This window comes from Felis catus, chromosome E1 (assembly GCF_018350175.1).
Source record: "Felis catus isolate Fca126 chromosome E1, F.catus_Fca126_mat1.0, whole genome shotgun sequence".
NCBI classification, from domain to species: Eukaryota; Metazoa; Chordata; class Mammalia; order Carnivora; family Felidae; genus Felis; species Felis catus.
In genome coordinates this window covers 54,686,947-54,713,975 of record NC_058381.1, presented here as the reverse complement: position 1 = coordinate 54,713,975, position 27,029 = coordinate 54,686,947, and the positions used below count along the sequence as shown (strand labels likewise).

Here is a 27,029-nt window from a genome sequence, read left to right as displayed (position 1 = left end):
TCCTGAACCATCCCCACAGTCCTCAGCAAAACATCCCAGCCCCTCACCAAGGTTACAAAGGTCCAACTCATTATTCAAATTTATCTTAGATGTCACTTCCTCTGGGAAGCCTTCCAGGACCCATCCAGTGTAGACGAGGTTTTCCTTCTCCATGGTGCTGTACTCTCCTAACCCTTAGATCACAGGATTATATGAGATGTTAACAAGACACAGTACATGTTCAGAGGTAAAGAAAAATCCTTTTGTATAGGAGGCCTAGAGTAAAAAGTTACTATTGTCTGCCTGTCTCTGGCAGACCTTGTCTGGTCTGGTCAGGAAAATAGAAACCATGTCAATTATTCTAGCAAGGAGCATGTAACATGGAGACTTGGCTAACCACGTATTAGAAAAGAGAAAGAACGATGAAGTGGCAAGGGCGTAGTAACTGCGGAGAGAGGCCCTCACTTCTAGGGCTGGCAGCAGAAAGAGGGGAGGGCGGGGTTATGTGACCCCAGAAGCTTAAAGAAGAAGCTGCCTGGAGCCAGGCTCAGACCTCCACGGAGGGGCACTGGCCGACAGATGCTGTCTTGTCTGAAGGAGTGTGATGGGGCTATGATGATGTTTGCAAATGGCAGGGGTTCATTCTTTTTCATGGCCGAGTAGTATTCCAGTGTGCACGTAGACCCCATCCTCTTTACCTGTTCGTCCATCGATGGGCACTTAGGTTGCTTCGGCATCCTTGCTGTTGTGCATGCGGCCCCAGTGAACCTGGGGGTGCGTGCGGATCGGTGTTTTATTTTTGATTTGCCTTCTGCACCTGTTTCGCTCTGTTGCAGCCAACTCTTTTTCATCCTTCTTGTTCCAGTAAACAAGTCCCCTTTTTGGAGGTGCCTTTGATCCCACTTGAAGGTCCCTGTGGTGTTGCCCTCTGTCTCATCATCCCTGAGTTTCTTCACGCTCTTTTGACGTGCTTTGATTCCTGTATCCATACGCTGGCTTGTTTGCCGTCTGTCTCCCAGGTCAGAACATCATCTCTAGGAGGACAAGGCTTGCCTGGCTCGCCCACTTGCCCCTGTCTCCATGAGGGATGGACGGCAGGGGAGCGGACAGGGGCCAGGTGGCCCAGTGACACTCAGCCTGACCTCGGGGGAAGGGAAAGGGGTTGAAATTTCTGAGCACTGCCAAGGGTCAGTGGTCTGATCTTTGGTGGGGGGTGAGGGGAAGCCTGCATTGGGTGTTTGAGAAACCCGGCTGCTCTGTCACATCACACAGGAAGGCCTGAGGGAGGGGAGTGGAAAGGTGCTAAATAAAGCCAAAATCTCATTGTCTCTGATCTTCTGATTACCAGGTACTTAGATTGCAAGTTACACAGTCAGCAGTGATGAGCTATAATTGCAGACGTTTTCCATGGTTATTTTTTCCCCTGGAAAATAAAGTGATACCTGTAATTTCCCCAAAGATGTGCTCCAGTCTTCCTGAGACTCTGTCCCAAAACAGAGGCTGAGCGGCCTTCATTACCCCCTTGACACGGGGTCCCCTTTCCCCTTCTTGGAGAACCGGTGGGCTGGCTAGGGGTTTCTGACTCTGCGTGCTGGTCTAGATCCTGGCACCAACTTGCTGGATCATTCTGGACCTCAGTTTTCCCATCTGGGAAGCGGAGGCTGTGCTGGGGGCTTGGGGAGGCAGGCGGGGTGGGGTCTGAATCCCAGTAGAGCACAAGAACCTTAAGGAAGGAGCTCAGGAGCCGAGATCAGTAAGCAAGGTGGAGAATCCAGGCGCATAGGAGTCAGAATTAGCCACAAGGAGCCGGTGACTGTGTGGCGATCTTTAGCCCGCAGGCAGGGGCTGCCCACATCAGCCTAGGACGTGGCTAGAAAGAGGTCACAGTGTCACCTTTCCCTTCCCCTCCCCCATGCCCAGAGTTCCAGGATTATTGCTAACTTCAGGGGCGGCTCAACCTCTGCCAGCTTTGTCCTGCCCATTTGCTGGACCCCTTGCTCTGGTTCTGGGACTTGAGATCTAAAATTTGGAGCTTGGAAACTGCTTGGTTCCACTGCCTCTGGTTGAGGGGGTCGGTGGAGAGAATTCCTGACCTCGCTGCCCAGGGGAGTCTGTTCCTGATTCCCCCCCCCCCCCCCCCCCCCCGGGGTTGTAGCCCTGGCTGGACTTTCTGTGGGACCCTGTGACCTGTCCATGGTGCTGCGCTTTGGGGCTCACACTCTGGGCTTCCTGGGGGCTGGACTGGGGCCCAAGAAACTTGCTTAGTGTCATTTGAACAGGAAGATGTGCTCCAAGCTTTCCAGCTCCAAACAGCAGATTTTTCAAAGCGCTTTTGGAGCCCGGCCTATTCGCAGGCTCGGGGACAGACAGCCTGTGCTGGCTTCCGGGCTCAGAAAGACGGACAGGTGCAGGTAAGTGGGGCTTTCTGCTCTGCACGGCTTCTCCCGTCCAGCTATCCTGTTGCTGAGTTCTCTGCTCCAGCTCCCCTGAAGCTTTGCTCGGTCTCCCCATGGATCGCTCCCCTGCTCTGTACCTGTGGGGGCCCACGGGCCACCGGAGGTTTCCTTGGGCTCGTAACACAGGGAAACGATATAAAGAGGCTCCCTCTTGTACCACCCTCTCTCTCTCTTTCTTTACCGAGACCTTCAAGGGAAAGACAAACTTTCCACCTGGGCAGAAGTGATGAGTCATTCCTCAAAGGTCTGTAGGAAGATTCATCTAGTGAGCAGGCAGTCTGGTACCTGACCCACATCCACATGCCCCACCTCTGATCAGGGCCAGCCGGGAGACAGTCCCCGCAGGCTTCCTCTGGTTCGCCTGCGGTGCCTCAAGCAAGGGCACACATATGCATTTCTGCCCCAGGGCTGTTCTGCTGTGGAGGATGCCTGCAGAGCTCTGTAGGCTCTTGCTTCCTGCTGGGGAGTGCAGGGGAAACGCTGGGACAGTGGGGCAAAACTCCCGCCCCTAGTGTTACCGGGGGCACAATCCCAGGAGGTAATCTACACTCTTCTCCGGAGGTCCTGGAAGAAACCAGGTCTGCTCATCTCAATAGCCTGCCTTGTATTGGCTTTAGTCTGCCCTTGTCTCTTCCTCTCCTTTCTTTCCTTCCTGCTCCCTGGGGCCATCTCCCAAATAAAATATCTGTGCGCATGCCCTCGTCTCAGGCTCTGCTTTTGGGAGGACCAGGCCAAGACACCTACCTTTTGGAGGATCCCCGACAACAGAGAGGAGTTAAGGTTTGGAGGTCCCAGGTCAGTTCTCAGTCTGGGCTGGGATACTCCCAGGAGGCAATGCAGCAGGTAGGAGATGGGAAGGTGCATGATGACCTTACCTGACTCGGCCAGTTTAGGTTGACAGTGACCCGAGCCTCTGGACCTGGGCTCAGGGGGGTCAGGGGGTGGGCCCACAGCCTGGCCACTTGTGGTTGTACAGACAAGAGCTCTGGAGGAAAGGAGCATTCTGGCCTGGGCAAGCAAGGGAACGTTCTGAAGTCCTGTCCCTGTGACGCGGTCACGGAAGTTCTGTAACATTTCCCCCAGCTCCAGCTGGGACCCTGAGCCAGGATGATGTCCCTCGCTCCCACTTTCTTCTTTTGGCTTCAACTTTCCTTTTGTTTTTTCAGTCTGATTTGATCCATTACTTTGACCAGTGCATGAATTTCCTAGGCCATAACAAAGAACCACAAACTGGGTGGCTTAAACCACCAAAAATGCACCGTCTTGTGGTTCTGGGGGCTGAGAGTCTGAAATCAAGGTGTCAGCTGGCCATGCTCCCTCTAAACCTGTGGGAGGGATCCTTCCCTGACTCTTCTATTTTCTGGTTTTCTCCCGCATTCCTTGGCCTTCTTTTGTTTGTAGATATATCATTCCAGTCTCTACCTGGCCATTTTATACCCGTGTGTTCATTTACGTCCAAATTTCTCTCTCGTTTAGGGAACAAGGTCATATTGGATTAAGGCTCACCCTGATGACCTCATCTTAACTTGATTACATCTGCAAAGACCCTATTTCCAAGTAAGGTCACTTTCACAGATACTGGGGATTAGGACTGCAATGTATCTTTTGGGGAGACACAATTCAACCTCTAATATTCTATTGCATTGGTACCTGGGCTGGGCTGGGCTGGCTGAGCCACAAGGGTGTTGTCCATCATCAGTATGGGGAGGACCCAGAAGGGCAGACAGGACTTCAATGACAAGTCATATGGAGATCCAGCTTCTTCCCTGGGCAGGTGACCCCTCACGTAGCAATAGATGTCCTGGCCTTTGGGATGGCCTCCAGCTATTCTGGGAAGGATATCCCATTTGTCCCCCTTTTAACATTCTTAGAAATAGGGTCACCAACCATCTTGGTTTGCCTGGGATTTTCCTGGTTTGGGCATGGAAAGACCTCATCCTGGAACCTCTTTGGTCCTAGCAAACCAGTCCTCTTGGCCATCCTGCTTGGAGAAACCAGGGGCCACTGGCTGGGAAGTGACAGGGTACTTATCTGGTCAATGCAGATGACATCCTAGTCACTGTGGACTGTGTGCCCAGAGGCCAGCAAGGCTGTCATGGTGGCATACAGGGCCGGGGGCGGGGGCAGGAACACCAGCCCAGAATGTGAGGCAGGTGAGACAGCAGAGTTTTATCTAAGTTATCGCTACACCCAGCATGGGGCTCAAACACACGGCCCTGAGATCAAGAGTCACACCTTCTGCTGACTGAGTCAGCCAGGCGCCCTGACAGCCGGGTGTTGAATCTGAGCTGGGTTTGTCTCAAGGTGTCTCATCCGTTTTAGGAAGGACCTTGTGCCATTTAGGCCAGAGATGTGGTTTAGGTTTGGGTTGTTGGACAGAAGTTCCCAGGGAGACCTGGGGAACCGCATGAGGTGGGACGAGAGCCCACTTCTTTCCTTAGGGGCCCGATTTATGCATTCGTTCAAGAAATATTTGTGGAGCATCTAGTATGTTCCAGAAGCAATTGTAGTCCTTTGAGATATATCAGTGGACAAAAGAGGTTGCAGTGGCTGCCTTCATGGGGCGTATCATTTCCTGGGGAGTGGAACGTGCCTAGCAATCATAACTTAGTAACTTTCGTGGCAGGTTAGGAAGCCCACAAGAGCCAACTAAGAAACCAAGAGAGATGGGAAGACTGGGGAGGAGTGGGCTGCAGATTAAATAAGTGATCAGGGGAGGACCTGGGAAGGGGAGATGTGGGCAGGAGGAGGTGAGTTGTGGCTTGCCGTGCGAGCTCTGGGGGATGGCCCCATCCTTCGTTTTTATGGGCAAATGATACGTCCAGCCCCTGCCCTGCTCACTCAGGCCCCTGGGAAAGGAAGGACCAGGACCAGGTCCCTCAGGTCCAGGTCCTTTCCCTGCAGGGAGATAACTGGTCTCCTGTCCGGGATGTCACAGCATCCGTCTTGGTGTGAGACCTCAGAAGCATGCAAGGTCATTCAAGGGGCCCCAGACTCGGTTCTTGGGGCCTCTTGGAAGCCACCCTTCCCCTCAGCACATGTGGCTTTGCCTTCATTCTGAGGCATGGTGCCCCTTCCCCCCATCGTCCCCGGTGAGGACATTCTCATAATGGGGTGATTTCATGCAAACACATTAAAAAAGCCGCAGTGCACTAAGGAAGCTGCCATAATCCTTTTGTGCAATATCTCTGTTCACTGCATTAATGATCCTCTCCAGATTACCCATTTCCTAACAAACCATTAACACAGAAAGGAGGTGGGGAGGGGAAGAGGGAAGGAAGGAGGAGGGGGCTGAGGCTTCTCCAACGTGGGGAGGAGGCAAGGGCTGGGGGCCTGGCATCTCTCCTGGGGATGAGGGCCCTCATGAGGCAAGGAGGGGTTCTCCCGGTTCTAACGTTTCTGGGGAGACATCCGGGCTCTGCACCTGGCCTCCTGGCTAGGGCAGGTCCGATCCTGGGCCGGTGCCCTAAGGGGAATGAATGAAGCAGGTCTGGATTTGCTCAGCGTCACCCAGGGTGTGAGCAGGTGGGGGCAGGGCTGGGATTTGGACCCAAGTGTCTTTATTTATTTATTTTTTAACGTTTTTTTAATTTATTTTTGAGACAGAGAGAGACAGAGCATGAACGGGGGAGGGTCAGAGAGAGGGAGACACAGAATCTGAAACAGGCTCCAGGCTCTGAGCTGTCAGCACAGAGCCCGATGTGGGGCTCGAACTCACGGACCGCGAGATCATGACCTGAGCCGAAGTCGGACGCTTAACCGACTCAGCCACCCAGGCACCCCCCAAGTGTCTTGAAATGTGCAGAGCCCGCTGGGTTGCCAAAGCCTCCTTCTATGGACAACCCCTTTGGGGGTGAAGTATGTGTTGCACCTGCTTTCTGGAAGATTGCTGATGGCCTCCCTGTCACCCAGACCCAGACAGGGTTGGATCGATGACGTCAGAGCCATCCTCACAAAGGATGCTTCCTGCCTCCTGCATGCCCTCTGCTCCTGTCCTCCCTGCCCCCGGAAGACCCCTGCACCCTCACGACTGTGCTGTGCCCCCCAGCAAGTGGCCCCGCGCCCGGGCGCTGTGCCGACAGGGGCCTCTGCCCCATAGGTACTGACTCCAGGCCTTTCTGGGAACGGCCTCCAGCCCTTATTTCCACGGCAAGCCTCACTTTGGCCGTTCTCATGAACCAGGGAAAGAAGTAACCCTCTCCAATAGGAAAGCGTAATAAGATCTATGGGATTTAATAAGATCGTCCAAGCCTTGGCACCTACTGCAGTTTTCTGGTGACACCGCGTTCTTTGGGGAGGTAAATTTCCTTCTCTTTAATCCACTGTATCTTAAGCAGGTGACCCACTCCATGTTATTACAAGCAGGTTATTATTACCATAAATCCTTCTGCTTCTACTTCTTCCATTTACATTAAATATAGTCTCTGTTATGGCGCCTAAATTAGCTTTCATACGAGGAAATTTCCGTATAATTTAAAGGAACAGGAGTGAGGTTGGGGGAGCACAGGGCAGAAGGGAAGGGAACAAAGGTTCCTCACCCCAGATAGGGATGGGGGCTGGGCTGGCTTCCTCCTGATGTGCTCGAAGCCCTGGAAAATTCGAGCATCGTTGGGTCCTTTGGTCCATTCATTGGCGTATTTGGAAAATACCTGTGAGGCCTGGGTGGTGCTTGGCCACAGGGATGAAAAACACTGGAGATGCTGTCTGATTCCAACTATATGGCATTCTGGAGAAGATGAGAAGGTGAAGACGGTAAAAAGATCAGTGGTTGCCACGGGCTTGGGGGAGAGAGAGAAGGGTGAATGGGTGAAGCATAGAGGATTTTAGGGCGGTGAAATTATTCTGTATGAGACAGTAACGACGGACACACGTCACTATACATTTGTCACAAAGCGTCAACCCTAATGTAACCTATGGACGTTGGCTAATATTGACGTATCAGCATTGCTTCATCATTCGTAGCAAGTGCCACACTAACACAAAACATAAATAATAAGGGAGGCATGGAGGTGGCTGTAAGGGTTTGGGAACTTTCTGTACGTTCCGATCAATGTTTCTGCAAACTGCTTAAAAAAAGTAAAGGAAGTCTATTAGTTTTTTAAAAATGATATTGAGAACGTGGGAGCCTTCAATAGTATCCCAGCCTGGTGGGGGCAGCGTTCCCACCCATCGGTTTTCTCTCAAGAATTTATGGGAATGCTCTGTTCTAGGCTCTAGGGAGTCAGTAATAAATATGCCACAGTCTCTGTGCTCCTGAAGCTCACATTCAGAGGACGGGAGTTTGGCAACAAGCAAGTAACCAAATAAAGCAAATAAGATGCGTTCAGACAGTGGTATGTTCTATGGAGAAAATGAAAAGGGCGCGTACAGAATGCTGTTCAGGTCAGAAGCTGGAACAGTGTCTATGCTGGATGGTCGTTGTTTGCTCCCCCAAATTCTCTCTCCACCCTTTTCTGGGGGGCCGACCTGAAGCAGACTCCGACTGAGTTCTCCCTTGGGGAGCACCGGCAGGGCTGGGGACGGGGGATGACGCTGGGTTTGTTCCGTGGCTTCCACCCTGGCAGGTGAACACATTCTGGAAGCAGCTCCCTCTCCTTGCCCCCGCACTTCAGCTCCAGGCATCGCATCAGACCTGGCGGTCTTCCTACACCCTGAAAAGAGTGCTCCTATTGAACTGGCCTCCAATCCCCCGGGTTGACTGTGCCATCTGCTATCTCTTTTATGTCAGGACTCTGACTGATAGAACCTCTCTTAGGAACACAGTCACGCAAAGGTCTGGGGCAGAACTCCGGAAACGGGGAACCACACGAGGCCCTAAGGGTATGAGCTCGCTGCGTGTGAGAAGCCAGAAGAAAGGAAAGCTGGTCAGACCAAAGCAAGGTGAGCTGAAGAGCTGAGCTATGCAAAGTGGGGCCCGAGTCTGGTCACGGCCTCATCTTGTAGGGTCAGGCGGGCCAGGCAAAGATTGTGGTTTTCTGTTTGTTCTTTAACTTGTGATTTAAAAAAAAAATTTTTTTTTAATCTTTATTTATTTTTGAGAGAGAGAGAGACAGCGTGTGAGCAGGGGAGGAGCAGAGAGAGAGGGAGACACGGAATCTGAAGCAGGATCCAGGCTCTGAGCTGTCAGCACAGCGCCTGACACGGGGCTCGGACTCACGGACTGCGAGATCGTGACCTGAGCCGAAGTCAGACGCTCAACCAACTGAGCCACCCAGGCGCCCCACTTGTGATTGTTTTTTAAAAGAAATTTCAAAGGTAAAATTTACATAAAGGGAAATGCACAGATCTTAAATGTACAGTTTGATGAGTTTTGACAAACGGAAACGCTGGTGTATCTGAAGCCCTTTCCAATCAGAATATAAAAATTCCCTGGTGCCTCCTTTCAGTTAACCTCAGCCTCTACAGAGGTGATCACAGCTCTGGCTTCTTTCACCATTGATTAGTTTTGTCCGTTCTTGAACTTTATATAAATGGGATCCTACTGTAAGTACTCCTTTGTGTCTGTCTTCTCTATGCATCATCGGAAACACTCATGCATACTTTGCAGGCTTTAGCGGTTCGATCCTTTACACTGCTGTGTAGTACTCCACGGCACCAATATACTGTGCTGTTCTATTCATCTCTTGCTAATGGGCGTTTGGGTCATTTCCTCTTTGTGGCTATTAAAATGCTGCTATGCATTTTCTTGTACAACTATTTTGTATGTCGTCATTTGTCCTGGGCAAATCCCGGGAGCTAAAGTGATGACCCATATGATAGGTAAATGCCTAATAGTTTTCTTTTCTTTCTTTCTTTCTTTCTTTCTTTCTTTCTTTCTTTCTTTCTTTCTTTCTTTCTTTCTTTCTTTCTTTCTTTCTTTCTTTCTTTATGTTTATTTATTTTTGAGAAAGAAAGTGCAAGTGGGGAAGGGGCAGAGAGAGAGGGAGACAGAGGATCTGAAGCAGGCTCCATGCTGACAGCAGAGAGCCGGATGTGGGGCTAGAACTCATGACCCTTGAGATCATGCTTTGGGATGAAGTCAGACGCTTAACTGAGTGAATTACACAGGTAAATACTTAATAGTTTCTTAAAGTGGTCAGACAGCTTTATAAAACTCCACTGCCGCTGTGTGAGAGTCCTTTTTGATCCAACTTCTTGTCAACACTGGTTATCACCCTTTTGATTTTAGCCATCCCTGTGAATGTGTAGTAATATCTCACTGTGGTCTTAATCTGCATTTCTCTGATGACTCATGACATTGATAATCTTCTATGCTTATTTTGCCATTCTTATATCCTCTTTTGTAAAGTATCTATTCAAAGCTTTTGCCCATATTTTTATTGGGTTGTTTGTCTTTTTTTGATTGTATTGTTCTTTGTATATTCTTTGTATATTCTGGACAGAAGTCTTTTGATATATATATATATGTGTGTGTGTGTGTGTGTGTGCAATTATATTACATATAATTATATATATTATAATTATTATATAATTACTATAATTATATATATGTGCAAATATTTTCTCTCAGTCTGTATTTTTTCTTTTCATTTTCTTTTTTTAAACTGAAGTATAATTAACAAGTGTTATATTAGTTTCAGGTGTACAATAAAGTGATTCAACAATTCTATATGTTACTCAGTGCTCATCATGATAAGTGTGCTCTTAATCCCCATCACTTCTTTCACCCATCCCCCCACCCACCTCCCCTCTAGTAAGTATCAGTTTGTTCTCTATATTTAAGAGTCTGCTTTTTGTTTGTTTGTCTCTTTTTCCCTTTGTTTTGTTTCTTTAATTTCACATATGAATGAAATCATATAGTATTTGTCTTTCTCTGATGGACTTATTACACTTGGCATTATACTCTCTTGTTTCAAACGGGACAATCTCATTCTTTTTTTATGATTAATATTCCATCGGATATAAACACCTTTTCTTTTTAAAAAAATTTTAAAAATGCTTGATTATTTTTGAAGGAGAGACAGAGCATGAACGGGTAAGGAGCAGAGAGAGAGGGGGACACAGAATCTGAAACAGGCTCCAGGCTCTGAGCAGTCAGCACGGAGCCCGATGCGGGGCTCAAACTCATGGACCTCAAGATCATGACCTGAACCAAAGTTGGATGCTTAACCAACTGAGCCACCCAGGTGTCCCACTTCTTCTTCTTCTTTTTTCTTTTTTTTTTTAAATGTTTACTTTATTTTTGAGAGAGAGAGAGAGAGAGAGAGAGAGAGACAGCATGAGCAGGGGAGGGGCAGAGAGAGGGAGGGAGACACAGAATCCGAAACAGGCTACAGGCTCTGAGCAGTCAGCACAGAGCCTGACATGGGGCTTGAACTCAGGAACAGCGAGATCATGACCTGAGCTGAAGTCAGATGTTCGACGGACTGAGCCACCGGGGTGCCCCTATACCATTTCTTCTTCTTTTTTTTTTTTTTTAATTTTTTTTCAACGTTTATTTATTTTTGGGACAGAGAAAGACAGAGCATTAACGGGGGAGGGGCAGAGAGAGAGGGAGACACAGAATGGGAAATAGGCTCCAGGCTCTGAGCCATCAGCCCAGAGCCTGACGCGGGGCTCGAACTCACGGACCGCGAGATCGTGACCTGGCTGAAGTCGGACGCTTAACCGACTGCGCCACCCAGGTGCCCCTATACCATTTCTTCTTTATCCATTCATCCATAGATGGACACTTGGGCTGCTTCTATAACTTGGCTATTGTAAATAATGCTGCTATAAACATAGGGGTGTGTATATCTTTTTGAGTTAATGCTTTCATTTTCTCTGGGCGAATACCCAGTAATGGAATAACTAGATCATACAGTGATTCTATTTCAAAGTATTTTGGGGAACCTCCATGCTGTTTTCCACAGTGGCTGCACCAGTTTGTAAGCCCACCAACAGTGCACGAGAGTTCTGTTTTTCTTTGCATCCTCTCCAACACCTGTTGTTTCCTGTCTTCAATTCTAGCCATGCTGACAGATTTTGATTGCGTTCCTTGATGTTGAGTCTCTTCATTTCCTTTTTTTCTTGTTCTTTTCCTTTATTTATTTATTTATTTATTTATTTATTTATTTATATTTTAGAGAGAGAGAGCGAGCATGCATGGAGGAGAGGGGCAGAGGGAGAGAGAGAGAGAGAGAGAGAGAGAGAGAGAGAGAATCTTAAGCCCAACACAGGGCTCCATCCCATGACCCTAGGATCATGACCCGAGCTGAAATCAAGAGTCAGATGCTCAACCGACTGAACCACCCAGGTGCCCCTCATTTTCTTTTTAAAATTGATATGTAATTGACATATAACATTGTATTAGTTTTAGGTGTACAATAATAATTTGATACATACGTATATTGTGAAATGATCCCCACAAAAAGTTTAGTTAACACTCATCATCACATGTAGTTACAGTTTTTTTTTCTTGTGATGAGTGTTTTTCCATTTCCTTAATGGTGTCTTTTGGTGAGCAATATATATTTTTTTATTTTGTTAAAGTTAACTTGATTATAAAAAAAAGCAGTTAGTGCTTTTGTGTCTTTTGCCTATCATAAGTTCACAGAAGATTTTCCCTCAAGATTCGTAGTTGTTACCTTCCGTGTTTAGGTCAATAAGCCTTTTCAAATAATTTTTGTGTAGGGTGTGAGGTAGGGGTCATGGTGCTTTTTTTTTTTTTTTTTTTAATATATAAGTACCCAGCTATTTCAGCATGTATGTTGGAAATATCTTTTTCCCACTGAATTTCCTTGATGCCTATCAAAAATCAATTGACTATGTATGTGTGAGTCTATTCTTCCCTGGACTCTTTATTCTATTTCATTGATTTATTTGTCTGCCCTTATACTAATAACATACTGTCTTGTAGCTTTATAGCAGGTCTTAAAATCAGGTAATATGAGTCTTCCAACTTTCTCCCTTTAAAAAATTTGTTTTGGCTAGTCTAGTTCCTTTGCATTTTCATATAAATTTTAGACTCACCTTGTCGTTTTCTACAGAAAAGCCTTCTGGGATTTTAATAGGGATTCTTTTGAATCTATAGACCATTTTGAGAGGTTACATCTTGAAATACAGAGTCTTTAAATCCACAAATATGGTATATTACTCCATTTATTTAGGTGTTTTTAATTTTTTTCATCAGTGTTTTGTAGTTTTCAATATAAAGGTCTTAGGAATAAATCCAACTGGATTTAGTCCTAAGTAGTTTACACATTTGGATGTCATTGTTAATGGGATTTGTTATTTCATTTTCTATTTTTTTTGAACTATATAAAAAAAATAAATCTTTGGTATATTGGCTTATTTTCTGCAACTTTGCAAAATTAACTGTTTAATTCTATTATTTTTTAGTAGATTATTATTATTTTAAATGTAAACAACCATGTCAAGTGTGAAAAGCGTTTTTTTCTTCTTTTCCAAGAAGTATATATTTTATTTATTTATTTTTCTTGCCATATTGCTCTGGCTAGAACTTCCAGAACAACGTTAAGTCAAAGTGATGAGAGCAGAAGTCTTTTTGTCTTTCCCAATCTTAGGGGCAAAGTATTCAGTATTTCACCATTAAATATCATAGTAGCTGTAGCTTTGTTGTACATGCCTTTTATCTGATTGAAGTATTTATCCTTCAATTCTTAGTTTGCTGAGGATTCTAAGTCAGGAGTGGGTTTTGGATTTCTGAATCTTTTGAGATCTTGTGCATTCTCTCCTTTGATTCATTAATACACTGAGTTATAATGCTTGATATTGAAATGTTGAATGAATACTACATTCCTGGGATAAACTCTACTTGGTTGAGTTTATACATTTATATACATAAAAAGGGTTATACATTTTTATATATTGCTATATATAATTTGCTAACATTTATTAAGAGGTTTAAATTTTTTTAAACTATGTTTGTTCATAAGGTATATTGATCTGTAATTTTCCTTCTCATACTGTCTTTGACAGGTTTGGGGTGCAGGGTTATGCTCATTTCATAAAAAGAGTTAACAAATGTTCCCTTATTTTCTATATTCTAGAATTTTATGTAAGAGTGGTATTATTCTTTTTTTATGTTCTTGATACCTTTACTGGTGAAGTTATCTGGGTTTATAATTTTCTTTGCTGGAAGATTGTTTTTTAGTAGGATTTTTATTTCCCTTTCTTTCTTTCTTTCTTTCTTTCTTTCTTTCTTTCTTTCTTTCTTTTGAGAGAGAGCAAGAGTGCACATGGGGGAGGGGCAGAGAGGAAGAGAGGGAGAGAATCCCAAGCAGGTTCTATGGGGCTTGACTCAGGAACCATGAGATCATGACCTGAGCCAAAATCAAAGGTCAGATGCTTAATTGACTTAGCCACCCGATGCCCTAGGATTTTTATTTCTTAACTAGGTATATAACTATTTTTATTTCTATTTCTTCTTGAGTTAGTTTGATAATTTGTGTTTTTCAAAGACTTTGTCCTTCTCAAATAGGTTAAATTTTTTTTTTGCATAATGTTGTTTACAGTTTTTTTATTTAAAAAAAATTTTTTTTTCAACGTTTATTTTATTTTTTTGGGACAGAGAGAGGCAGAGCATGAACGGGGAAGGGGCAGAGAGAGAGGGAGACACAGAATCGGAAACAGGCTCCAGGCTCTGAGCCATCAGCCCAGAGCCCGACGCGGGGCTCGAACTCACGGACCGCGAGATCGTGACCCGGCTGAAGTCGGACGCTCAACCGACTGTGCCACCCAGGCGCCCCACAGTTTTTTTAAATTATATTTTGAGTTTTTGTAGGATCTATCCTCTCTTTTACTCATTATTCTGGTGAATCGTATTTTCTCTTTTTTTTCTTGATCAACTTTGGTTGGGGTTTATCAATTATATCAGTCTTTTAGAAGAAGCAAATTTTGAACCTTGTTAAATGTTTCCATTTCATAGATCCCTGCTATTACATTATATATTTTATTATCTTTTTTACTTCCTTTCTTCTGCTTACTTTGGTTTTAATTTCCTTTTCTTTTTCTAGCTTCCTAAAGTAGAATCTTAGATACTTGATTTTAAACCTGTCTTCTTCTAATAAAGGCATTTAAAGGTATAAATCTCCCTAGAAGCACTGTTTTAGTGGCATCCCACAGATTTTTAAAAGTGAGCTTATTGAAGTATAAATTGTACAAAATGAAATTCACCAATTTTAAGTGTACAATTTACTGAGTTTTGACTGATGTAATTACCCATGTGACTACCACCACATCCAAAATATAAAACATTCCCAGCACCCCCACCCCCCCGCCAAAAGTTCCCTGTGTCTCTTTTAGCCAATCTTCTTCCCCTTCCTGCAGCTACCAGCGATGTGCTTTCTGTCACATCATTTTGCCTTTTCTAGAATTCCAGGTAAATTATACAGCATATAGTTGTCTTAATCCATCTGGGCTGTTTAAACAGCATATCACAGCTTGGGTGTCTGATTAACAATAGCAATTTATTTTTTATAGTTCTGGAGGCTGGGGAATCCAGGATGAAGGCGCTGGCAGGTGTGGTGTCTGGTGGGGACCCTTCTGAGTTCACGGCCAGCCATCTTCTCACTGTGTCCTCACAGGGCAGAAGGGGTGAGGGAGCTCTCCGGAGACTCTTACAAAGGCACTTATCCCCTTCATGATGGCTCCACTCTCACAACCTAATCACCTCCTGGAGGCCCCACCAGATTCGGCAAGAACCACTGATCTAAGCCATCTACAGATTCCTGATGCTTACATTGTTATGTGAGGTAATAAATGTTTGTTGTCTTAAGCTATTTGGTTTGGGGATAATTTTTTTTTTACACAGCAGTATATAACTATATTGATATATATATTCATGGGGGGTAGATAGTGCTTAAAGTTAAGGATTTAACAAAGTTAGATTTCTTTACTGTGCAACTTCTCGAAAGCATTTAATATAATGCCACACAGAGTGAATATCCAAGAGGGTGAGGTAATATTTACGCTTTCCAAAATTGATTTGACTGCAGATCCCCTAGGCTCTCTGTACCCCCTTGCTCCCCCCTACTTTTACTCTTTGCAGAACATCTTTGGCAGCTAGTTTGTAGGAAACATACCAGTTTTTCCTTCCTCCTTTTGGAGAGGAGGAAGAGGAGGAGGGGGGGAAGGAGGAGAAGGGGAAGGAGGGAGAGGTGAAGAGAGGGGAGGAAAGGGAAGAGGGGAGAGGAAGAGGAGGGGGATATTTGTCTCTTCAGGCCTCAGTTTCCTAGTCTGCAAAAAGAAAAAGTTGGATTTAATAACCTCAGGACTCTATCTGTGCTTTAATATTTTAACTCTCCTCCTCCCCTAAGGCCCCCTCCCCCACCTGCTCTCTCCCCAGCCAGTTAGGGCCAATGGGGAGAAAACTGGGAGCCAGGTTAATCAAGGTGGCTAGAAGTCTTAGATATGCTAATGCTTTATGTTAATGACTGATGAGAGCGGGTAATTGGAGATGGCCGAAAGGTGCTGTGTTGTGAAGGAATTTTAGTTCTTAGAGAAAATATTGCATTCAAAGAGCTTAAGAATGATTAATGGAGGTTCTGGAATCACCAAGAGCAACCAATACAAACTGTTCGGAACAAAAATTGTTCAGGGGGAGTAACCTTGAGGAGAGTGTGGGCCCAGGCTGGGGACATTTTGTAGACCTGTTGAGTGCCCGTGAGGAAAGATGAGGAGACATGTGGCCTGGGACAGCAGTGGGCGGTGGCCCAGAAGAAGGTGAGCCTGGATATGGCTGAGGTCTTGGACAGAGGACTTGGACGTGGTCGGGGCCAGAGGGGCTGCGAGGGGCCTGAAAAGGTGGACCTGTGTGTGTACCTGTCCCCCTCATTTGCATATGGCCATGTCTGGTGTCTACCTGTCCCCCTCATTTGCATATGGTCATGTCTGGTGTCTACGAGGTGGCCGGGGGATCTTATTCTCCTGGAAAAGACCCAGCAGGGAGAGACACCATCAGCAAATCACCACGTCTGGAAGGGCACTGTTTTCAGAGCTTGATTGACTGATCCCTTGGGTGTTGTTGAAGGGAAGTGACCCAGGTTGAAAAGAAAATGGCCGTGAAGCTCTTTCCTTTAAAGGGGAGAAAGCGAGGATGCCCCACCTGTCTTCCTCTTTATGAGGACAATTTGGGGAAGGGCTGGATCCAGGCACTTCTCCGGGGTGTGCTCGTCTCCTGTAGGAGTCTTGAACCCTGGTTGCAAGGCCAAATGCTTGGGTCACTGGCCTTGTCTCTTCCTGTGGAGACCAACACCGTTGCGATTCCGGGCACTGCCACTGGGCATTTATAATCCTGTCTGGGGTGGATGAGGGATGGGGAAGGCATGTCCTCCCAGGGAGCCTCTGTCCTGAAGCAGATGCTGCTGATCGAAGCAGCCTCCCCTCCTCTCCATCTCCTCCAGTGCCAGCCCCAGGCACACCCCACTTCCCCACCCTTCTTGCCAGGCCAATCTGGCCAGCAGGTAACCCTCCTTCCCCCACCCCTGCTCCGGGCACCTCGGGCCATCTGGCTCCAGTGTGATGGATGAGGGGGCTGCGCACGTCCTGTCTCTGCTTCTACCTCATCCCACCCTCACTTTCCACGTGCGGTGGAAAGTCGCTGGCTGTATGTGTCCCATGGGAGCCCGGAGTCACAATGCCAAGTGTGCACGGGGAAAAGGATAGGTGAGGAACTGGGGTGTGCCCAGCCCATTCTGGGGACCTGTTCTGGCCTGCTCTGGACTCCAAGAAACAGGTTCCCCATTGTCCTTGCCAGTGGGCAGAACTTTCCTTAAGAGAAACTCATGCCCCTTAGTCTGGTTCCTTCTAATCCAGGACACCTTCGAGATCTTCTCATTCGGTTGTCTCCAGACTTCACAACATAATCTGCAGTCTTTTACTCAAATGAAACCTAACCCGGAAGCCCAGTAGTTGAAACGGATGGAAATAGAGTTGTCTGCCTACCCGTATTAAAAGAGAGAGACCTGTTTCTCAACCTGCCCTTGACCCTCTCCTTTCCCAGGTGGCCTGCAGAGGTTGTGATGGCCCCCTAGAGGCCAGTTCAAAACCTGGTGAGACAGGAAGTTGGCAATGCGGAGTTACTGTTTATTGGGTCTGGAGTTCTAGTTTTGTAAGATGCCAAGCGTTCTGGTGATGGGCGGTGGCCACGGCTGCTCAGTATGAACACATATAATACCACCGGCCTGTGCGCTTAAAAATGCGTAAGGCGGTAAGCTTTATGTTAGGTGTATTTTACCAGAATAAAAACAAAGACAGAACACCATCTCAGTGAGGAAGCCCCATTTGCAGATGGGAAACTGAGGCCGAGAGGGGAATGACCCAGTCAGGTTTACGGGCTGCCCCCTGGGGCAGGCTAAACTCTGGTCTTTGGCTGCCCCAGTCCTGCCTCTTTCCACTGAGCCCCTCTCAGCTCAGGCCCCTACGCGGGTGGGGGTCCTGGGAACAGCTAGCTCAGTGCGGGGAGCAGAGGGGAGGCCGTGAGTGAGCAGGAGGGCGTAGGAGGCCCCGAAAAACAGGGTGAGGTGGAGGAGGGGCCTGTTTTTGAAGTTCTTGTCAGGAGGGCTCCGGAAACCTCACTCATTTTGGGTGGGTTGCCGCATTTTCACCAAATGAGTTTTTTAATTGCTTGATTTACTTATCTCGTCTCGGATCTGCTGATCTACTCCGCTGCCATTTAATTGCTTGAAAAGTTGAGCAGTTTTTCATGTTTTAAGGAGTGCTGAATTGTATAATTAAAACACTAACAGTGTAAATCAACAGTGCAGAAGAAAGACAGCAGAGAATTAAGCAAGTCTGTTGGCATAATAATAAAATCAAACGGGCATGAAGAGGGCCCATAGCTGTGAAGATGCTGAATACTGATGGCACCTGGGCCTGGGGTGGGGGCCGGGGCTCCTGGGACCCTGATGCGCCCCCTGCTCCTTCTGGAGTGAGAGGGGAGGTCGCTGCCCGTGGAAGTCTCTGTGGCTGAGGTGCAGGGGCAGGGGCACGGCCTCTGGTAGGGAATGGCTTTTAATCAGTGTGGCCTTGGGTGGGAGGCTGTGGGTGCTGGAGGCTGGGCCCTGGTGGTGGGCCGGGCGGGCGCGCTGCAGGGCAAAGTGGGAGAGGCAGAAGGGGGGGCACCTGCCTGCAGGATCTCCCCTCCTTCCTGACCTTGGCCTTGGCCGGTTGGCATGAGCTCAAGAGGATGGGCCGCACGTGTGCTGGAAGCGCGTCATGTCTTCCCTCCCTCTCTCCCTCTTTTCCTCCCTCCTGCCCTCCCTCCTCACCTCCCTCCCTCCCTCCTTTCTGTCCTCCCTCCCTCCCTCCTCACCAAAGTACTCATGTCCACTGTAAGACAAACAATATAGAAAAATGTAGTGCAGGACTCGAAAGCCCACCCTTGGCTTCTCCTGAAGGCCCTCCTACTTCTTCCTTCCCCTTCTGCAGGGTAGACTGAGCTGGGATGGGGGTGGGGGGGCAGGAGGGGGGCGGTGAGGCATGGAAGTAAAGGCTCAGGCCTGGATCCCGGTGGGACTCATCTGGACCTGCCCAGAAACTCTCAGGCTTAAAAAGGGTCAGCTTTTCCTAAAGAGCATTAAGTGGAACCCTGGTCCAGGGATGAGCTCTGAGCTCTCTCTCTTTCTCTCTCTCTCTTTCTATATATATGTATATATAAATTTATATATTAATTATATTAATTAAATATATATTATATAGTATATATAAATATATAAATACAAATATATATTATATATAAAATATATAAAATATATAATATATATAATATATATAAAATATATAATATATATATAATATAAAATATAAAATATATATTATATATAAAATATATAATATATATATTATATATATTTTTATATACATATAGTATATATATTTAACTGCAGGACTTCTGCAAACCTTGAACTTGCTGATGTGCCTGTCTTCTTGCATTCTGTGCACTCTGTTGACCATGAGTCCTGTACGTTCAAGCTTTATGGATTCACAGCTCATGGTGTGTGGGTTCCTGGGATGACACTTTGGGAAATGTGGGTTCTGGTGAAAAAGCACTTTCCTTCACTTGTGGAGCTGTGGTCACATCCCAGGCTGAGTACTGACGGACCAGCTGTGTGACCTTGGGTACATCCCATAACCTCTCTGGGCTCTGGGGCCCCTGTCTGTCAAATGAGACTAGGCTGCTTGCTCTCAGGCTGGATGAGAGTGAGTGGGGCCAGGCTGAGTCTGACAGAGGCGTTCTCTCTCGGCGATTCCCAGGTGGAGGGGTCTGCCCACCCCCACCCCCCCATTTCCTACACTGCCGGACACGATGGCTCTTAATGATCCAGGTGGGTCCTGGAACCCATGGGGCTGAAAAGGAACCAAATGCAGAAAACCAAGCCGGCGGCTGCAGCAAGCTGGAGACAGCTGGGAGCAGGCTGGGTTCGAGATGGCGAGGAGGAAAACTGATCTGGGAAAATGTGGCCACTGGCAGGGCAGAGATGGGGGTGAGGCGGGGGAGGCATCGCCTGGGCACAAACAGTAAGGGTGTGCCAAAACCTCAGTAATTCACGATAAATAATATTTTAATGTAACATTTTTTAAAAGAGCCAAAATCAGTGCAAAAAACAATCTACCGCCAGCAAAGTATCAAACTTCAAATCAAGGCGTGATCTGAGCCTGCACTTACATAATGCATTTCTCTGGCCTTCACCCTGATCCTGGCCCTAAGAGCTAACCCTTCTCTGCACCTGCTGAGTGTCCCCCAAGGGGCCTGATCTGGGTCCAGGCTCCCAGAAGCCGAGCAGGGCCAACCTCCTCGCCTGGGGATTCGAACACGTGCGCTGGGTGCTGTGTGGACAGTGGTGGACGTGGTCCCCAGGCTGGGGCTTTCCTGGTGGGGTCACTACCATTTAGCAGGGGGCTGGCGCCCCATGGTGGGGGCAGCCCTGGGCTTGGGAACCTCCCTGCCCTGCACAGAGTCCAGGCTGGTGAGCTCATATGCGTCACCCCCTTCCTGTTGCCTATCGTCAGCTCATCTCTAGGAAGCCCTTCCACTGGCCACGACCTCAGTCTCCTTGAAGTCTCCAGGGCACCGAGCCCCTCTTTCAAGGTACTGATAAAGTGATCATTGTCTTCCCCATCTCGAGCTTGAAGTTCCTGAAGGCAGAGACTATGTAAGAATCGCCCATTTCCCCCGTCCCGTGCCCTGTGCGTCCGTGAACCGAGCTGGGGAGTGAGACGTGTGGCCAGGGTCAGGCTGCTCCCTCCTCAAAGCCAGACATGTCCTTGTGAGGCCACGTTGCTGGGCACGCCTTCCGGGGTGGCCCTGGGACAGCTGGGACCGGGCTATTTGGTGTTCTGTCCCTAGGTGGGGAGGGGTCTGACGGAACTGAGAGCCCCTGTCTGCCACCCCAGGAACACCAACCACCACGGACGCCAACTTTACAGGCACTGTCCCATTTCACCTCTACGACAACCTAGCAGGATGGCGTCAATGTTCCCATTATACAGATGGGTAGGCTGTTGCTTACACCGGTGAAACCCGTGAAGTTTGCAAAGCTAGTACACGGTGGGGGCAGGACTTGACCCCAGCTTGGCTCACAAGCCTAACCTCTAAGATCTGTTGCTTCAGGATAGGTGGAGATGGGGACCCTCTTCACGCCTGGGTGGGCGCTTTTCCAGGCTGGGGGACCCTTGAGTAAGAGATTCGGGGAAGTCTGATGACATTCTTCCAGCTCACGGAGGAGGGGAAGAGGAGAGGATTTCTCCCTGGAATCCCTGCACTCGTCCGTCTTCTTTTCCTCTGGGGGGTCCTCCCCCCATCTCCTCCTCCCCTCACTGGGTGGGCTGGCCCGGGGTTGTTCTCATTAATATAATTGCCTCCAGACCTGTCCCAGCCTTAGCCCACCTATATTGATAAGTCTTAGGTTGCAGACTTCTTATCTGATATTTATAACACACCTCACCTTCATGATGGATGGTTCGCGTGTCAGGATCAATATGGCCTTCGTAACATTTACATGTTGATATTATTAATAAACGATAAGTCACCCAGGCAGCCCTGCTCTCCTGAGTTTTCAATGTGTTCCGTGCAGACGGCGACCTGCGTCCTCTGTCTCTTGTACTAGTCCAGATGGCTGGTATCGATCTGCTTGGTCAGGAGGGGACAAGGAGCGGAGCACAGAGCATATGGGGACAGAGAGTCTAGAAATCACACTAGTGCCTTTTGCATAACTGCCCCGCCCTCTGTTCTCACAGTCTGGCTCCTTCTTACTCTCTGGGGTGGAGGAGGACCCTTCCTGTGTTGGGGACCTCTGTGGACAGTGGTGACCAGGCTGGTGGATGGCTTTCTTCTTATGTCTTCTTATGCACCCGGCTTCTCCATGCCCACTGCCCTCACCACTCAGGGTCTCAGCAGAGTGTGCCTGGGCACTGACCAGCCTCTTAACTGGCCTTCCAGTCATCCCTGCCCCCTGTCACACTCCCTCTGCTAGGACACTTTGCTTCCTATCTTCCTGCGGAATGCCTGTCTGGAAGAATCACCATGAAATGCTGTCTGACTTTTCAGGTGACCATTGACTGCTCTGGCTCTCAGTACTCTCTCCTCCATTCTGTTGTCCACTCGGCAAATATTTGCCAAGTGCTTACCATGTGCCAGAGCACCAGGCTAGCTTCCTGCGTCTAGGGCAGAAAGACGCCATCCATCAAAGAATTGCACGAAGGCTTGCAAAATTAAATGGAAGTTAGTCCCACAAGGGAGAGACACCACTTGCTATCAGTGGGGCTGCGTAGGGAGGAGTTGGTCTGGTCAGAGAGAGCACAGAAGGCTTCTTAAAAGTGGGTGCTGGAGGCAGGTGAGTGGGAGAGCATCTCAGGGGGAGGGAGCCATCGGTACAAAGGCCCTGTGGTAGGAGGGAGCGTGGAGAGTTTGGGAAGCTGAAAGAAGCCAGTGTGTCTGAAACGCAGCACTCAGAGCAGGGGGTGGGAGTAGACTGAGGCCGATTGGGTGAGGTGGGCAGGGGCGAGACCTCGTGGGGCCTGTTATAGGTGGTGTTGGGACATGGTTCTTTCTCCTAAGAGCCCTAGGAAACCAGCAGAAAGTTTTCAACAGAGGCAGCATGATTTGATTTGTGTTTCCAAAAGCTCATTCTTGTTGTGCACACAATAGGGAGGGAACAAGGCTGGTGGTGGGAGGGCCATTAGAGGGCCATTGCTATGGTCCAGGCAGGGGGTAGTGGGAGGGGGGTGGCAGTGGCGATGGAAAGCAATGGACCGGTTTGAATGGTATTTAGGAAGCAAAGCCATCAGGACTCAGTGACATTTGGGACGTGGGGGGTGGGGGAGGAGGCAGGGTGACCAGTTGAAGACTCGTGACCCTGGACAGAGCCACTCAGCGGCTGGGAAGAGTAGTAGGTCGAGTTGATGGTGGGGGGTGGGTGTGGCAGAAGCCTGGACTTGGACGGATTAAGGTGAGGGTCTTTGAAGCACTCAGGAGGCAATGTTGCAGGTACAGGCGGGGACTCAGAAGAGAGACTTTGCCTGGGGATGGAGACGGTGTAAGGACCGGGGTGGCAGAGGGGAGAGCCCTGGAAAGAAAGAAGACAGGGAAGGAAGAGCGCCAGGACCAGCCTCCCGCGTGCTGCCCACAGTTCTGTACTCCTTCTAGTCCTCCTTCAGGCACACCGGAGGGGGGGCTGCAGAAGGAGGTTCTGAGCAAATGAGCATCCGGTCCAGGGTTTCTGTCTGGTTCGCCCGCCAGCGGTACCGAAGGCAGGCCCGTGTTTCGGCTTGGCACCTGCCCTTCTTTGCAGTAACCCTCAGAGCACCGCTGATAGTGGCGTCCCTTCTCCGTGGCAGGCACTCAGTGGGCCCCTCGAGGCTCATCATTCAGATAAGGAAAAGGCCTGGGAGCCGTTAAGTGACATGGCCAATGTTTCCGCTTACCTACGGTTGTGTAACAAACCACTCCAAAGCGTCATGTTCAAAAACAACTAGCATTTATTTCATTCCTGACTCTGCGCTTTGGCGGGGACTTGGTGGGGACAGGGGGGACTCCGCGAGCATCGGTTTGGGCGATTCCATGGGGCTGGAAGACCCCCTTTTGAGATGATTCATTCACATGGCTGGCAAATTGGGTCTGGTCGTTGGCCAGTATCATCAACTAAAACGCCTTCCCTTGAACAGAAAGTAGGCAGAGCGCGGCCTTCTCCTAGGGGAGACGTCTTGGCATCCCAGCCTCTGTTTCTAATTTGTCCCTCCCGACGGCCATCCTGGATGACGCCCGCTCTGCTCTCCGCATTCCATCTTGTCCCGAGAGTAGCTTGGACTGGCCTGGTTGTGCACTGCTTGGTACCGGTTGTCCTATTTCCCTCTAGGTGAGGGACTGCATTCTCCAGGACGTCATCCCTTTGGATATTTACCTGGACAGTAGTTACTTATTTTGCTCTCTGTATCCTCCCCGGTACCAGAAAAGATTTGAAGCAGACAAAGTGAGTGCATACGATATAAGAAGACCGGTGTAAATAAAGAGTTTGAAGGAAAGAAGGAAGGATGCAGGACGGAGGGAAAATAGACCCAAAAGACACGACCTGTGGGAGAGACGTTGAACCGGATTTGCTTCAAAGTTTTCCAGTGATCAGAGCGTAAGAGCTGCATGGTTGCGTACTTGTTCGCAGTCCAGAAGATGAAAAGGGCTGGGAGTTGGGAGTTATAACTGAACTGGAGGAGAAAACATTTGATCCAGAATGGAGACACTATTGCAAATAAGGCTGCTTTAGACATCCCTCTAAGCCAATCCTTGGGGGCAATTTTGTCTCCAAGGGGAAGGCTGGTAATGCCTGGAGACATTTGGTTATCACAGCCGGGGAGGAGGAGGGCTTGCATCCAGAGAGTAGAGGCCAGGGATGCTGTAAATGTCCTCCAGTGAATGCACAGGACCGCCCCCAAACAAGGGTTGACACGACCCAAAATATCAGCGGTGCCCGGTTGAGAAACTCTGGTCCAGCCCTTTCATTGGGTTGGAGACAAAACGCTGCCTTAAGGGCAAATCATTTTTTTTTTTATTTAAAAAATTTTTTTTTTTAATGTTTTATTTATTTTTGAGACAGAGAGAGACAGAGCATGAATGGGGCAGGGGCAGAGAGAGAGGGAGACACAGAATCGGAAGCAGGCTCCAGGCTCCGAGCCATCAGCCCAGAGCCCGATGCGGGGCTCGAACTCACGGACTGCGAGATCGTGACCTGAGCTGAAGTCGGACGCTTAACCGACTGAGCCACCCAGGCGCCCCAAGGGCAAATCATTTTGTCCCTTTTGTAACTAAGCCTTCTTGGAAAAGACTCAAAACTCCTGGCCTGAGATTCTCCCTTCTCTGGCAAATACTGCTTTAGATTCCTCGAGTCTTAGAATGGAAAAGCTAGATCACGGAGGCCAGCCCCCCCACTGGTCACCATGTTTATGCTGCCCCCCGCCAGTGTCCCGCTCTTGGTCGGAGTTTCTGGAGGATTCAGGAGCAACCTGGGCCATGTGGCCTGCCTTTAATGGCTCACAACCCGACAGCAGAGACCTCCCCCAGGATGGCTTGGATTCTCTGCAGAGTCCGGAGACTGGCTCCGAAGGAGCCAAGAACTCAGAGTAGGAAGAGGAGACCAGGAGTCTGATGGACAGGAAGCCTTTGCAGAGGGGACCGCTGTTCCCCACACTCTTTCCTGGGGTTTGGCACAGACTTTCTCTGCTCCCAGGAATGTCTCTCTCTTCTCTGAAAGCTGGTGTGATTTAGAGGAAGGAAACTGGGCTTCATGGAGAGGCCTGGGTTCCATGTTCTGGAGTGGACACATCACACACACGTGTCACTTTTCCACCGTGCACCATGGGGGGCGCTCTTCCCCATGCGCTGACGAATGGAAATAGCCTACCGGGTGTTACCTTTCTCTCCTGTTCGGGGGAGGGGGGGGTCTTAAAACACAGCCCTAGGGGTGCCTGAGTGGCTCAGTCGGTTAAGCATCTGACTCTTGGTTTCAGCTCAGGCCGTGAGCTCACGGTTTCGTGGGTTCCAGCCCCACGTTGGGCTCTGTGCTGGGGGCGCAGAGCCTGCTTGGGATTCTTTCTCCCCCTGCCCCCACGTCCCCCACTGGCACTGTCTCAGTCTCTCTCAAAATAAATAAATAAACTTGAAAAAAAAACCCCACAGACCTAAATTATTTTGCAGCTTTTCGCATCAAAAGGTGGGGGCTATGTCTCCTCCCCTTGCATCTGGGCTCCGTCACTATTTGACCTACAGATTGCTATAGAAATGATGCCACATCAGTTCCCGGGCCTTGTCATTGAGAAGAGGGTGGCTTCAACTTCCTGCCTTATGGGACAGTCACTCGGAGACCTCAGCCATCATGCCGTGAGGAAGCCAAGAAGATCCGCACGGAGAGGCCAGTGTGGACCTCAGGCCTACGGCCCCTGCTGAGGTCGCGGGCCGTGGCGGAGCAGCCCAAAGCGAGCGAGCGAGCGAGCTTTCAGATGGTTCCAGCCCCTGCTGTCAAGTCCCTCCACCTGTGAGCCACCCTGGCCCCTGCCGCGTGGAACCAGCATGAGGCGACTTCCCGAGTCCCGCCCAAGGTGCAGACTCAGGAGCCAAAGAAGTGGCTGTTGTTGTTCGAAGCCTCTCAAGTGTGGGGTGGTTTGTCACGAAGCAACAGAAAATCGAAACGTGCCCTTCATGCTCTTTCTCTCTAGTCATTCAACAAACATTTCTTAGCGCCCGACATGTGTCAGCCGCAATTCTAGGCGCTACAAATAGAACAGTGAGAAAATGAACAAGAATCCTTACCCTCTTGGAGCATCTGTTCTAGCAAAGGAGACAGACAACAAGAAGAAGAAAAATCAAATGGTGGCCGAGAGAGATGAAGCCGGGAAGGGAAGAGGGAGAGTCAGACACCAGGGAGGACCTCAGCACGTAGGCGGCATTGCGTGAAGTCTTGGAGGAAATGAGAGAATCAGCCATGGGGGGGGGGGTCCCTGGGCGGAGGGAACCGTGTGTGCAAAGGCCCCGCACAGTGATGAGTCTGGAGTGTGTGAGGAATACCCAGGACAGATGGAGTATGTGCAGGACAATTGCAGAACGTGGGACCAGGGTGGTGGCAGTCACATCGTGTAGGCCTGTGGATCCCAGCCAGGACTTTCTACTCTCGTGGGAGGTTTTGAGCGGAGGAGTTAACTCAGTTGAATGAGACCACTGAGGCTCAAAGATGAAATCAGCGAGATCACTCAAGAGGCCTGCTGCACCAACCCAGGTGCGAGATGCTAAACCAGGCGTCTTCGGCCAGGATGGTAGCGATGGGGGTGAGGGACACAGGTCAGAATCTTGATATATTTTGAAGGCACAGCTGCCAGGATTTGCTGAAGGATTGGCCATGAGTGGGATGGCCAGAGAGGAGTCAAAGATGTCTCCAAGGGTTTGGCCCGAGCAAATGGAAAGATAGGTTCACTGTTTACGGCAATGCAAGGTGGTAGGAAAGGAGGTGGAAAGAAGTTTGTGTGCACAGGGAGACTTTTCAGAAACTCCATCTGGGACAAGTTCAGTTTGAGATCCTGATACAGCCTCCGTGATGACCCCAGTGTCCCCCTTCTTGGACCCATCCTTGTAGTCCCCACCTGCCCCTCCCCCCACCATATTGTGCTCTGTGT

At 48.8% G+C, this 27,029-nt stretch overlaps 1 long non-coding RNA gene across 1 annotated transcript; it reads left to right on the top strand.

Moving 5' to 3' along the window:
- The first annotated feature begins 6,210 nt into the window (after positions 1 to 6,210).
- LOC123382124 lies at positions 6,211 to 8,530 on the top strand. The gene is made up of 3 exons (XR_006590042.1): positions 6,211 to 6,733; positions 8,164 to 8,315; positions 8,475 to 8,530. It is a non-coding gene; the product is annotated as an uncharacterized LOC123382124 (long non-coding RNA).
- The last annotated feature ends 18,499 nt before the right edge of the window (positions 8,531 to 27,029 follow it).